The following is an 11,556-nucleotide window of genomic DNA, read 5'->3' on the forward strand; positions in this document are numbered from 1 at the left end:
CAAGGAGGGAGGAACTAGCTCTCGGAACAGGTGGTGCCTGAGTTGGCTGAGTCTAAGATGACCAGCGGCTAGGAGGGTGCACACAGTTCACCGGGGAACTGCTGGTGGCTCCATGAGGCCTGGGTAGACGATGAATGTGGTGCAAGTGGGAAGGGGGATGGTGAAGACAGTGGGAGTGAAGATGCAGAGGGAAGCAGGGTTTTGAATGCCAGGTTCAGAGAAGTGAGGTGAGAGTGGGGGCAAGTAGCTGCTGGAGGGTTTTAAGTAGGGCAGAAACATGGGCAGATTTGGGTTATGGAAAGATCACTTGGATGGAGACGATGGTGGGCTGGATTTGGAATGGGTAGGTGAAGGCAGGTACAGCAGGTTTAGCTTTGAGACTTGGAAGCTTGAGGTGCGCCAGGCCTTTGCCGATTCCCAACTTGCCTCCCTGGTGTGTTCTGAGGGTCCACGGGACGTGTGACTCAGCCTCCAGATTTCCTCAATCCTCTTTGCCAAGTTTCTCCAAGAGATGGAAGGTGGCCTTTGAGGGGGATGAAGCTCTTGCTTCCGCCTCTGATCCAAACTTCTCCCAAAAGGGGTCCATATTTGCTGTCTTCTCTTTCTCACCTCCCATTCATTCTTCAGCCCACTGCAATCTGGCTTCCACTCCCACGACACCACCAAAATTCCCTCTTCCATGGTTACCAGTGACCTCCTGAAGAGTAGAATCCAATAGACCCTTTTAGTCTTTATCTTAGTGGACCCATCCCCCTGCTGGCATAAATCTGTCGACTACACCCATCTACCTGAAATTCTCCACCCCAAAGATAGTGCCTGCAGAACTCTTTACAATGCAGATTCCAAGGCCCCAAAGTATCAGAATAGTGAAGGGCAGTAATCTGTATTTTTCACAAGCACCCCTGGTGCGCACTCACCATTGAGAATCACTGCTCTATCCTAACACCTGGGGCACCTCATTCTCCTGGGTCTCCTCAAAACTCTCTTCCTTTCTGGCTCCTTCTTCCTTTGATCTCTGTGCCCACCTTGACCCTCCTCTTATCAATGGTCTCAAATTCCTTCCTACCCTAGGTCACCTCCCCATCAGCAAGAGTTTCCCTTGGTCATGCTGCCTAGAGTATTTACTGGAATTGAGGCTTGCGTGTGTGTTTTGGAAAACCTCTCTGGTGATTCCAAACACTCTTCCAGGGAGTTATGCCACCCCACACACATCTTGTTGAGAATTGCCACCTTAAGGACTGTCCTTTGGGGATCTCATCCACTCCCACGGTTCCATTGTCAATGTCCTTGTAGATTCTGATGGCTCCTGTGTTTCTCTCTCCAGATTAGGCCTCTCACTGGAGCTACAGGCCTAAATATCCAAATGCCCCCTGGCCATCTCCACCAGAATGTCCCACAAACCCTTCAAACTCCGTGTCCCAAAGTGAATCCATCTTCCTCCAACTTGCTCTCTTGCATCCCTGTCTCAGTAAATGGCACCACCACCACCTGCAGTTGCCTCCATCAGAAATCAGGGAATCTTGTCCTTCCCGCTTCCCCCTACCATCACCCACCTCAAATCAATCACAAGCCTGCTGATTCTAACTCCTATGTCCTGATTACAGCCCCTTCTGGCCATCTTCATGGCACTCCTCGTGTGCACAGCGCCATGATCCCACCTGTATTATTGCCAATAACTTCCTAATAGGACTACCTGACCGCAGTCTTGCCCTTCTCTAATTCACCCTCTATACCACAGTCAATGCGATACTTCTAAAACCCAAATTTCACCACTGCATTCCTCTCTTTAACAACTGCTTCCCTCCCTCCACAGTTCCCCAGCGCCCACCAAGTGACATCCAGATGCCACGACCTGGCATTCAAGCCTGTGGCATGGCCCGTGGGCACCTCCATCTCCTTGCCTCTCCTTCCCCTGTGTTTATGTTCCAGCCACTCCAGCTCTCGTGGCTCTCCACACACTCTACACTCTTCCTCACCTCCCTGCATTTGCTCACGCATCCTCTCTGCCCACATTCTTCCTCTGCCCGTCCCTCCTTTTTTGGCTATAGGAGCCCATACTCTTTTGGTCTTAGCTTGCACACGTTGGGATTCCACCACTTACAACCAGAAAAGTCCTTTGTACTCCCGTCTCATCTGGTGCATGTTCCTGCCACTGCTCTTCTCCACTGTTTTGTACTTGAGTTTAATTCTCCGTCTTTCCCTGTGAGCTCCTTGAGAGCAAGGACTTTGTCTTATTCACGTCTCCATCTCTGTGCTTCACACAGGATCCAGCAGAGAGTAGGGGCTTTGTAAATGTTTCATGAATAACTATATGAATAAATGAATGGGGGGGATAGGATCCTACCCTACTTCTTCAGACTCAGCTCTTGTCGGTCCCCAGGATTCAACCTACATTCTAGCTACACCTCTTCATGCACTGCTCCTGCTGTTTGGAGTGGTTAATGGTGGACACCCTGGAATCAGTTAGCAACTGCATCAGCTGCAAGTAGTAGATATTGGAGGGACAGTGACCTAAAATGACGTAAATTTATTATCTTACAGTTCTGGTGTCAGAAGTCTGAAATGGGTCTCAGCAGCCTAAAATCAAGGTATCCCCAGGCCTGCGTTCCTTCCTGAGGCTCTAAGGAAGGCTATTTCTTTCCCTTTTTCAGTTTCTAAACACTTCCTGCCTTCCTCTGACACTGACTCTTCAGCCTCTTTCATATCTAAGGACCCTTGTGATTACCTTGGGCCCAATCAGATAATCCTAGCTAATCTCTTTATCTCATGGTCATCTGATTAACAACATTAATTCCGTCTGCAACCGTATTTCCCTTTGCCACGTGACAACATATTCACAAGTCCTGGGGATCAGGAAGTAGACATCTTTGGTGGGGGGAGGAGGGCATTATTTTACTTACTATAGTCAGTATGGGTAAAATTTTCACATGTAATTGAAAAGAGTGTCTATTCTGTAGTTGCTCTGTTAGGTCAACTTTGTTTATCATTTTGTTCAGATGTTCTGTACTCGTGCTGAATTGTTTTTCTTCTGCTAGCCCTATACATTATTGAGATAGGTGTGTTCAAATATCCCACTACAATTACAGACTTGTCAACTTTTCCTTTGTTTCTATCAATTTTTACTTTATATAATTATGCTGTGTTAATACACACATACAAATTTATAATTGTTATATCTTCCTAAGAGACTGACTCTTTATCATCATGAAATGTGTCTTTTATCTCTAGCAGTGATTCTTGTCTTAAAGTCTAGTTTGAACTAAGTATAGCTACACCAACCTTCTTTGAATTAGTGTTTGCATGGTATATATTTTTCTGCCCTTTTAATTTCAACCTTCCTACAGACTTATTTTAAAGTCCAGTTCAACAATATTAATATTTTCATTGGAATATGTATCTTTTAATATTTAATGTAATTACCCACTGACATTAAATTTAGGTTTAAATCAATCACCTCACTATTTTCTACTTATCCCTCCCTTTCTGGGTTCCTTATTTCCCCCTTTTCTGGCCTTCTTTGGATTTTTATTATTCTATTTCTTTCTCCTGTAGTAACTGGTTAGTTACATATTCTTTTACAGTCTTTTTAGTGACTACCCTAGGAAAATTCAATATCGATCCTAGACTTGTTAAACTCTAATGTAAAATTAATACTTTTACTACTTCCAGGACCCTGCAGGGACATTAGAATATTTTAATTGCCTTTACCTCTTCCCACTTTTTAATTCTGTTGCTGCCATGAATTTCAAAGTTCACAGACATAATTTTTTTCCAATCAATATTAAGTTAGATTTAGCCACATATTCACCCTTTCCTTTGTTCTTCACTGGAATTTCCATACTTCCTTTCAGGACCTTTTGCCCTTCTCCCTAAAGAATTTCCTTTAGTCTGTCCTTTAAGAGAAGCTCTGTTGGTAACAAAAAACTTTGGTAATAACTATTCTGTTTTTCCTTTGTCTGAAAACATCTTTACATCCTCCTCATTTCTGAAGGGTCTTCAATGAATATAGAGTTCTAGGGTGGCAGTCATTTCCTTTCAGCACTTTGAAGATGTCATTTTATTGTCTTCCTTTTTCCATTCCTTCTATTGAGAAGTTAGCGGTTGTTCTGGTCATCCATCCTTGGAAGGTAATGCATCTTTTCTCTCTGAGACCATTTAAGAATTTTTCCTTGTCTTTGATTTGCAGCTCTTTCACTATCAGAGTCCTAGTTATGGTTCTGTTCGCACTTCTCATTCTTGAAGTTCCCTGAGACTCTTGAATCTCTGGCTTAATGTCTTTCAATGGTTTTTGGAAAATTCTCATTGTCTATTCATATATTATTTCTGCCCTATTTGCTCTCTCCATTTCTGGGGCTCCTTACATGTTAGATTTTTTCATTATGTCCCATATTAATCTTTTTTAAAAAATATCTTTATTGGAGTATAATTGCTTTACAATGTTGTGTTAGTTTCTGATGTAAAACAAAGTGACTCAGCTATATGTATACATATATCCCCATATCCCCTCCCTCTTGAGCCTCCCTCCCACCCTCCCACCCCTCTAGGTTGTCACAAAGCGTCGAGCTGATCTCCCTGTGCTATGTGGCTGCTTCCCACTAGCCGTCCATTTTACATTTGGTAGTGTATATATGTCAATGCTACTCTCTCACTTCGTCTCAGCTTCCCCTTACCCGCCATGTCCTCAAGTCCATTCTCTACGTCTGCGTCTTTATTCCTGCCCTGCCACTAGGTTCATCAGTACCGTTTTTTTTAAGATTCCATGTATATGCATCAGCATAAGGTATTTGTTTTTCTCTTTCTGACTTACTTCACTCTGTATGACAGACTCTAGGTCCATCCACCTCATTACAATAACTCAATTTCATTCCTTTTTATGGCTATGTAATATTCCATTGTATATATGTGCCACATCTTCTTTATCCATTCACCTGTTGATGGACACTTAGGTTGTTTCCATGTCCTGGCTATTGTAAATAGTGCTGCAGTGAACATTGTGGTACATGACTCTTTTTGAATTATGGTTTTCTCAGGGTACATGCCCAGTAGTGGGATTGCTGGGTCATATGGTAGTTCTATTTTTAGTTTTTTAAGGAACATCCATACAGTTCTCCATAGTGGCTGTATCAGTTTACATTCCCACCAGCAGTGCAGGAGGGCTCCCTTTTCTCCACACCCTCTCCAGCATTTATTGTTTCTAGATTTTTTGATGATGGCCATTGTGACTGGTGTGAGGTGATACCTCATTGAGGTTTTGATTTGCATTTCTCTAATGATTAGCGATGTTGAACATCTTTTCATGTGTTTGTTGGCAATCTGTATGTCTTCTTTGGAAAAATGTCTATTTAGGTCTTCTGCCCATTTTTGAATTGGGTTTTTTGTTTTTTGATATTGAGTTGCATGAGCTGCTTGTATATTTTGAGATTAATCCTTTGTCAGTGGCTTCGTTTGCAAATATTTTCTCCCATTCTGAGGGTTGTCTTTTTGTCTTGTTTATGGTTTCCTTTGCTGTAGGTCCCATTTGTTTATTTTTGTTTTTATTTCCATTGCTCTAAGAGGTGGGTCAAAAAGGATCTTGCTGTGTGTGATTTATGTCATAGAGTGTTCTGCCTATGTTTTCCTCTAAGAGTTTTATAGTGTCTAGCCTTACATTTACTTTTTAAAAAAAGATTTAATTTTACTTATTTTTGGCTGCATTGAGTCTTTGTTGCTGCACACGGGCTTTCTGTATTTGCGGAGGGCAGGGGCTACTCTTCGTTGCGGTGAGCGGGCTTCTCCTTGCAGTGGCTTCTCTTTGTTGCAGAGCACAGGCTGTAGGCACGTGGGCTCAGTAGTTGTGGCACACGGGCTTAGTTGCTCCACGGCATGTGGGATCTTCCCAGACCAGGGATCGAACCCTTGTCCCCTGCACTGGCAGGCATATTCTTATCCACTGCACCACCAGGGAGGTCCCTGGCCTTACATTTACGTCTTTAATCCATTCTGAGTTTATTTTTGTGTATGGTGTTAGGAAGTGTTCTAGTTTCATTCTTTTACATATAGCTGTCCAGTTTTCCCAGCACCACTTATTGAAGAGGCTGTCTTTTCTCCACTGTATATTGTTGCCTCTTTTGTCAAAGATAAGGTGACCATATGTGCGTGGGTTTATCCATATTAACCTTATGCTTTTTTTCCTGTACTTTCGTTCTTTCCCCTCAGTCTTTCTTAAGGATCATTTCTTTTGAGGTCATAGAGTTCACAATTCCTTCTCCATCTGTGTCTGGGCTGCTGTTAGACGTATTGAGTTCATAAGTTCAGTTAATGTATTTTTCAGTTCTAGAATTTTCATTTGATTATTTTTTGAGTTTACAGTTCTCTGTTGAAATTCTATTTGTCATCTACATTCTTAGTTATATTAATCATAATTATTTTCAAGCCTGGGTCTTATAACTCCACTCTATGAATCTCCTATAGAGATCATTTAAAAATTAGACTTTTAATTGTGAGATAATTATAAATCCACATTAAGTTGCAAGAAATAATAGAGAGATTTTATGTGCCCTTTATCCAGTTACCCCCAATGGTAATATCCTGCAAAACTATAATGCAATATCACAACGAAGATACTGACATTGATACGATATTATTCCAATTTCCCCAGTTTTACTCGTACCTGTGTGTATATGTGTGCATGTGTGCCTGTGCATATGTGTGTGTTTATTTACTTCCATGCAATTTTACACGTGTAGGTCTATTGGCCCTTAAAATTTTTTTTCTCTTGATTTTCAGTCATTCAGTTTTGTCTCCAGATATGTCTGATAATTTCTTATTGAATGCCAAACCTTGTGTAACAAAATGTGTGAGTTTGGGTGATGTTATTTTCCTCCAGAGAGACTTTACTTGCTGGAAAGGAAGAAACGCCCCTTGGAGATCTCTGCCCATGAATTTAAAATGAGAGTCAACACCCCTCGGAGTCCTGTGCTTTTCCACATCAGCGTTCAGCTGTGCAGGTGCTGGCACGAGCAGGTAGACAGCGGGATTTAACCAAGGTTGGACAGTGCCAGCTGAGTGGGACAGAGGGAGAGAGGGTGATTGTAAGTAAATCAGTGCAAGAGAGGATAAACAAGGCATACCTGCCTGCAGCTTCATTTTGCTCAGTGGTAAGTAATTAAAAGCAGTATTTTAAAACAAATCTGGATTCTTTCTGGAGTAGAATGTGGAAAGAACAGGAGTTTTACCGATGACTCGGTAGACTTGAAATATGGTTTTCCTATTTGAAGTGCTGCTTCCGGCTATACCCCCTGCTCCTTACGGGGTGAATTCCTCTTGTTGGAAGTTTGGGAAACTTGGGAAAAGTCTGAGAAAGCTGTTCTGCTGGTGTGACCCCCCTGTTACCCCTGACTGGTCCCCTGGCATTTCACAGGGACCATCTAAGGTCCAACTAAGAGCAGTGACAATATTGCTGGAGCAGGAGGGTGGAGGCTGTGCCCCTAAGATGGTGGGCACAGGGAGGGCTGGGGGCTAGATCAAGACCTCTCAGGGATGGGGTGGGTGCCTGGAGGGGTGGGTGAGGGTAGCAGACCCTGTGGCCAAGAGTAAGTCTAGAGGCCACACGAGTCAGAGGAGTCCAGGTAGACTGTGGGGAGGGGATGGGTTGAAATACAACAGGGTCCTCCCTCTCCCCTACCCCATCTCCCCAGGACCCCAAGGGAGGCAACACTCTGGGGTCCAGGCAAGTAACTCAGGCAGATTGGGTCTCAGGGAACAAGTCAGGGACCTGGTTCCCATAACTGGGGCACGAGGTGGGGATGAGGCATTAGGAATGAGGCCAAAGCCCAGTTATCAGAACTAGGGCACTTTCCATGTGGGACCTGTGTTCTTTACATCCTTCCTGCATAAGTCCTGGGAAAAGTGGTGTGTCTACGCCTGGGACCTGACAGAGCCTGGTTGGGGGGCACAGGTGGGTTTGGGTGAGGCTTTGGGGCCCCAAGGTGGCACCTGTTCTGGCTTTGCCTACTGCCCCGCCCCAAGTAGTAGCCACTTCATTCCCTTCTGGCACCCCCAGGGTAGCCCCACCCTTGCAAGAAGAGCCTCAGAGTAAACATCATGTTTATTTTGAACATTCAAATTTACAGAAACAAAAAAGTAACAAAACCTTGACATATCATACACACATACACACACGCACACGCACGCACGCATGTTGCATCTCATGTCACTTTATGTACAAAATCAGGCAGGAGAAGGAGAGGGGGAGGCAGGTCGCCAGTAGGATGCACTAATTTCACAGTGTCTGACAGCTCGACATGCTCTCTCACTGCTCAGCCTGGGCCCACGTGAGCCCCTTCCCCACCCAGCGGGGTCGGGGGTGGTGCTGGGAGGGGGGGTTTAGAGTGGTAGGCAGCTGCGACAAAGAGGGTGAAGAGAGAGAGTCCATCTCTGGGAGAGGTGTCCCTTCTCCAGTTTGCTCAGAGCAAGGGTGCTGGGAAATGTAGAAAAGGAGGGACCCATTTCGGTGGGGGGGGGGATGGGGACTGGGGCCACTGCATCATGGAGAGAGCACTGAATGCAGAGTCAGAAAGCTGGGTTCAGGTCTCCCAGTGTCCCGGCTGGGTGTCCCCAAATGCTGTGCATCTTCCCTAGGCCCTGGCATCCTCACCTGTAAAACGAGGGCTTTAGAGCCCTTCTTGCCCAAATCTGTGGTCCTAGGTCACGCACAATGGTGGCAAGGTGATCTGCCCCCTTGGGATGTTGATTAGGGGCACCATGTGCCACAAGGTGGGAAAACTGGCAGATAAGAGCTGTGAAGCACCTGGCACAGGGCTGGGCCCGAAGCAGGGGTCTGAGAAATAGCAACTTTCTCCCCTTCGCAGCCTGGGATTCTCAGGAGACGCCCAGCTTCCTCTCCCCTTTCAGCTCTCCTGGAAACTCCAGCTGGTGAGAGAAGGGCACCCCGCACAGGGACATGTCCCCTGAAGGGGCTGAGAACCCTCCCACGACCTCACCCAAGGGGACCCTGGCCCTGGGGTCAGCCCATCCTGCAACTCTGTTCCTCTCGGTGGGGTGAATGGGGTCAGGAGCAATGGATGACCAAATCCCACTGCACAGACGGTGGTAGTGCCCGCCCCCTCAGGCTGAGGGGTGGGTCCTGGATGTCACCTGCCTTGGTTTGAACTCTGGACTCCGTCACTTGCTGGCTTATTGACATGGGCAGGTTACTCAACCTCACTGGGTCCCAGTTTCTCTACCTGTATAATGGGGCTAAGAACAGTCCTAGCTTAGAACTGTTGTGAGAATAAATGAGTTGATCCCCGTGAGGTGCTCAGCATGACGCCTGACACTTAAAAAGGGCCTAACAGACATGGCTCCAGCCTCGTTTTCAGCCAGGAGTAGCTTGAGGATGCAACTGAGCACCATTTCTCTTCCCCGTCTCTTTGGCTGTGCCTGGGAGCAGCTGAAGGTCAAATCTGGAGTCCAAACAGCAGGCATTCAGCAAAGGTAAGAAGGATGAATAGTAGATGAAGGAGGGGTGGGGACTTTGGGGCGTTCATCTTTCTGGAATGGAAACGGGGATCCAGGCCACTCACCAATGGCCCAGACTCAGAGCCTACAAGTGTCTCCAGTTTGTTCCTGTTCCCTCTGGAGGGATGACCAGGGTGACTCAGCACAGGTCACACGTCTCATGATCACCATGAGAAAGCATAAAGGATTTGGGATGATGCCTCTGGGTGGGCTCAAGTGATCAAACAAGTTCTTTCACCTCCTTCTCAAGACCCTTTCTTTGCCCCAAGGCCTCCACAAAAGCTGTTCCCTTAAAAACAATAACAGAAACCCAATAAAACCCAGTGTCCCCGAAATCTAAGTTCCGAATTCTGCCGTCACCCCAGCAACAGCGTATGTCATTATGAGACGCTTGACCCCCGCACTGGGGCTGATGTCATTGGCTGTTACCGGGACAACCCAGACCTCGGCAGGTTCTGGCTGAAGTGCACCATCACTCCTTCTAGGCGGAGTCGGGCTGGAGGGGCTGAAAGGTCTTTCTGTGCTCTTGAAATGGAAACGAGGATCTGGGGGCTGGAAGCGACAAGTTTTGGAAAAGCCTCCATGGCCCTGGGACCCACAGTCTGCAGTTCTTGCCTAGTGCCTCAGGCTAAGTGGACGTGGGGAGTGGAGACAGGGACCCAAAAGGGGGGCAAAAAGCCACCAGTGCCCATCTGACTCAGGTAGCCAACAGCTGCCCAGACACCTGGCAGGTGACTGGTAAGGGGAGGGACACCTGTGTTCTCAGGTCTCCATTCCTGCCAGAGTGTCTGGGGATCACACCTCTCCTCCCCTACCTTCTGGGAGTGGGGCGTGGGAATGCCAAGATGTTTGTATGTTTCATAAAGGAAGGTGGGCCAGTGGGCATGCTGGAAAGCATTCTGACCTCTCAAATATCCATTCTCTCAGGTATAGGCTGGACTCAAAAGACTCTCATGGGCAGGAAATAGGGTGTGGGGGAAAGAGCACTGGGTTCTAGTCCTGGCTCTGCTCCATCGTGCTGTGTGATCCTGTGCAAGTCACTTGCCCTCTCTGAGCTCTTCCCCATCTGTACAAGCAAGAGGTCAGACTGGGTGGCTTTTCTCAGCTCTGATATTCTCCTACTCTCTTGGGGGAGCTGGTGGGGACTTAAGGGTAGGAACCAGGAAGCCACCAGCCCTTTGAGACCCTCAGATAGGCAAGGGTGCCAGGCTGGGTGAAACCAGAAGAGCTGATCTTTACAATCTGTGTGTGAGGTTGGTCTGCTTTGACCCTTGCCCTTGCCCCTGACTCTCTGGAACCAGCTTCTGACCCTGACCCAGCCTAGCCAGATCCCATCGGCTGCCCAGTCCCAGGACCTGCCCCTGCTGTGCCCCTCAGTCCTTAGGCAGGTTCTCAGGCTTGTCCCACCCTATCCACCTGAAATCACAGACCGTCTCACTTTTGATCTGGAGAGCTCTCAGAAACGATGGAAGCAAGGGCCTCAGTTCATAAATGAGGAAGGTCAGCCCGGAGAGGGCAGGGACTTACAGACGACCACACAGCAGGTCAGCGGCACGGCTGACCGGGAACCAAGGGCTCCTCCTCCCTACGCAGTGCTCTACACACTACGCCACGCTTCTCCCTACCCTCTCGGCTCCTTCTTTCCATCCCCCAAAGGCTGCAGGGCCATGCAGAGCGGGTAGGTATTGTGGGTCCCCTGGGGCATGTGCCTCTGTCCCATGCTGTCCCCAGCCCAGGCTGAAGTGGCCCAGGCCCTGTCCTGGCTGCAGAAGGGGAGAGGTGACCATGCCAGTGGGCACAGCTGTGGATGGGCGCAAGGGGTGACTATGGCCCTTTGGCCTCCCAGAGTCTTGGTCCCTAACCCTCCAGGCTGGAGCTGGGAAGGGGGTGTCCTGGAAATTGAGGTGGGGCTGGGCCAGGCATGGAACCCACATTCAAACCACTGCACATGAAGAAACAAGGAAAAAGGAGGAAGAGAGGGGTGTGGGTCGGGGTGGGGTGGGGGGAGAGGCTCCATCAGGATCCCACTGCCCTTGACAGGCAGCTGGTAGAAAGATA

The sequence above is a fragment of the Monodon monoceros genome, unplaced genomic scaffold (assembly GCF_005190385.1).
Source record: "Monodon monoceros isolate NGI ecotype Baffin Bay Population unplaced genomic scaffold, NGI_Narwhal_1 Super_Scaffold_6, whole genome shotgun sequence".
NCBI lineage: Eukaryota > Metazoa > Chordata > Mammalia > Artiodactyla > Monodontidae > Monodon > Monodon monoceros.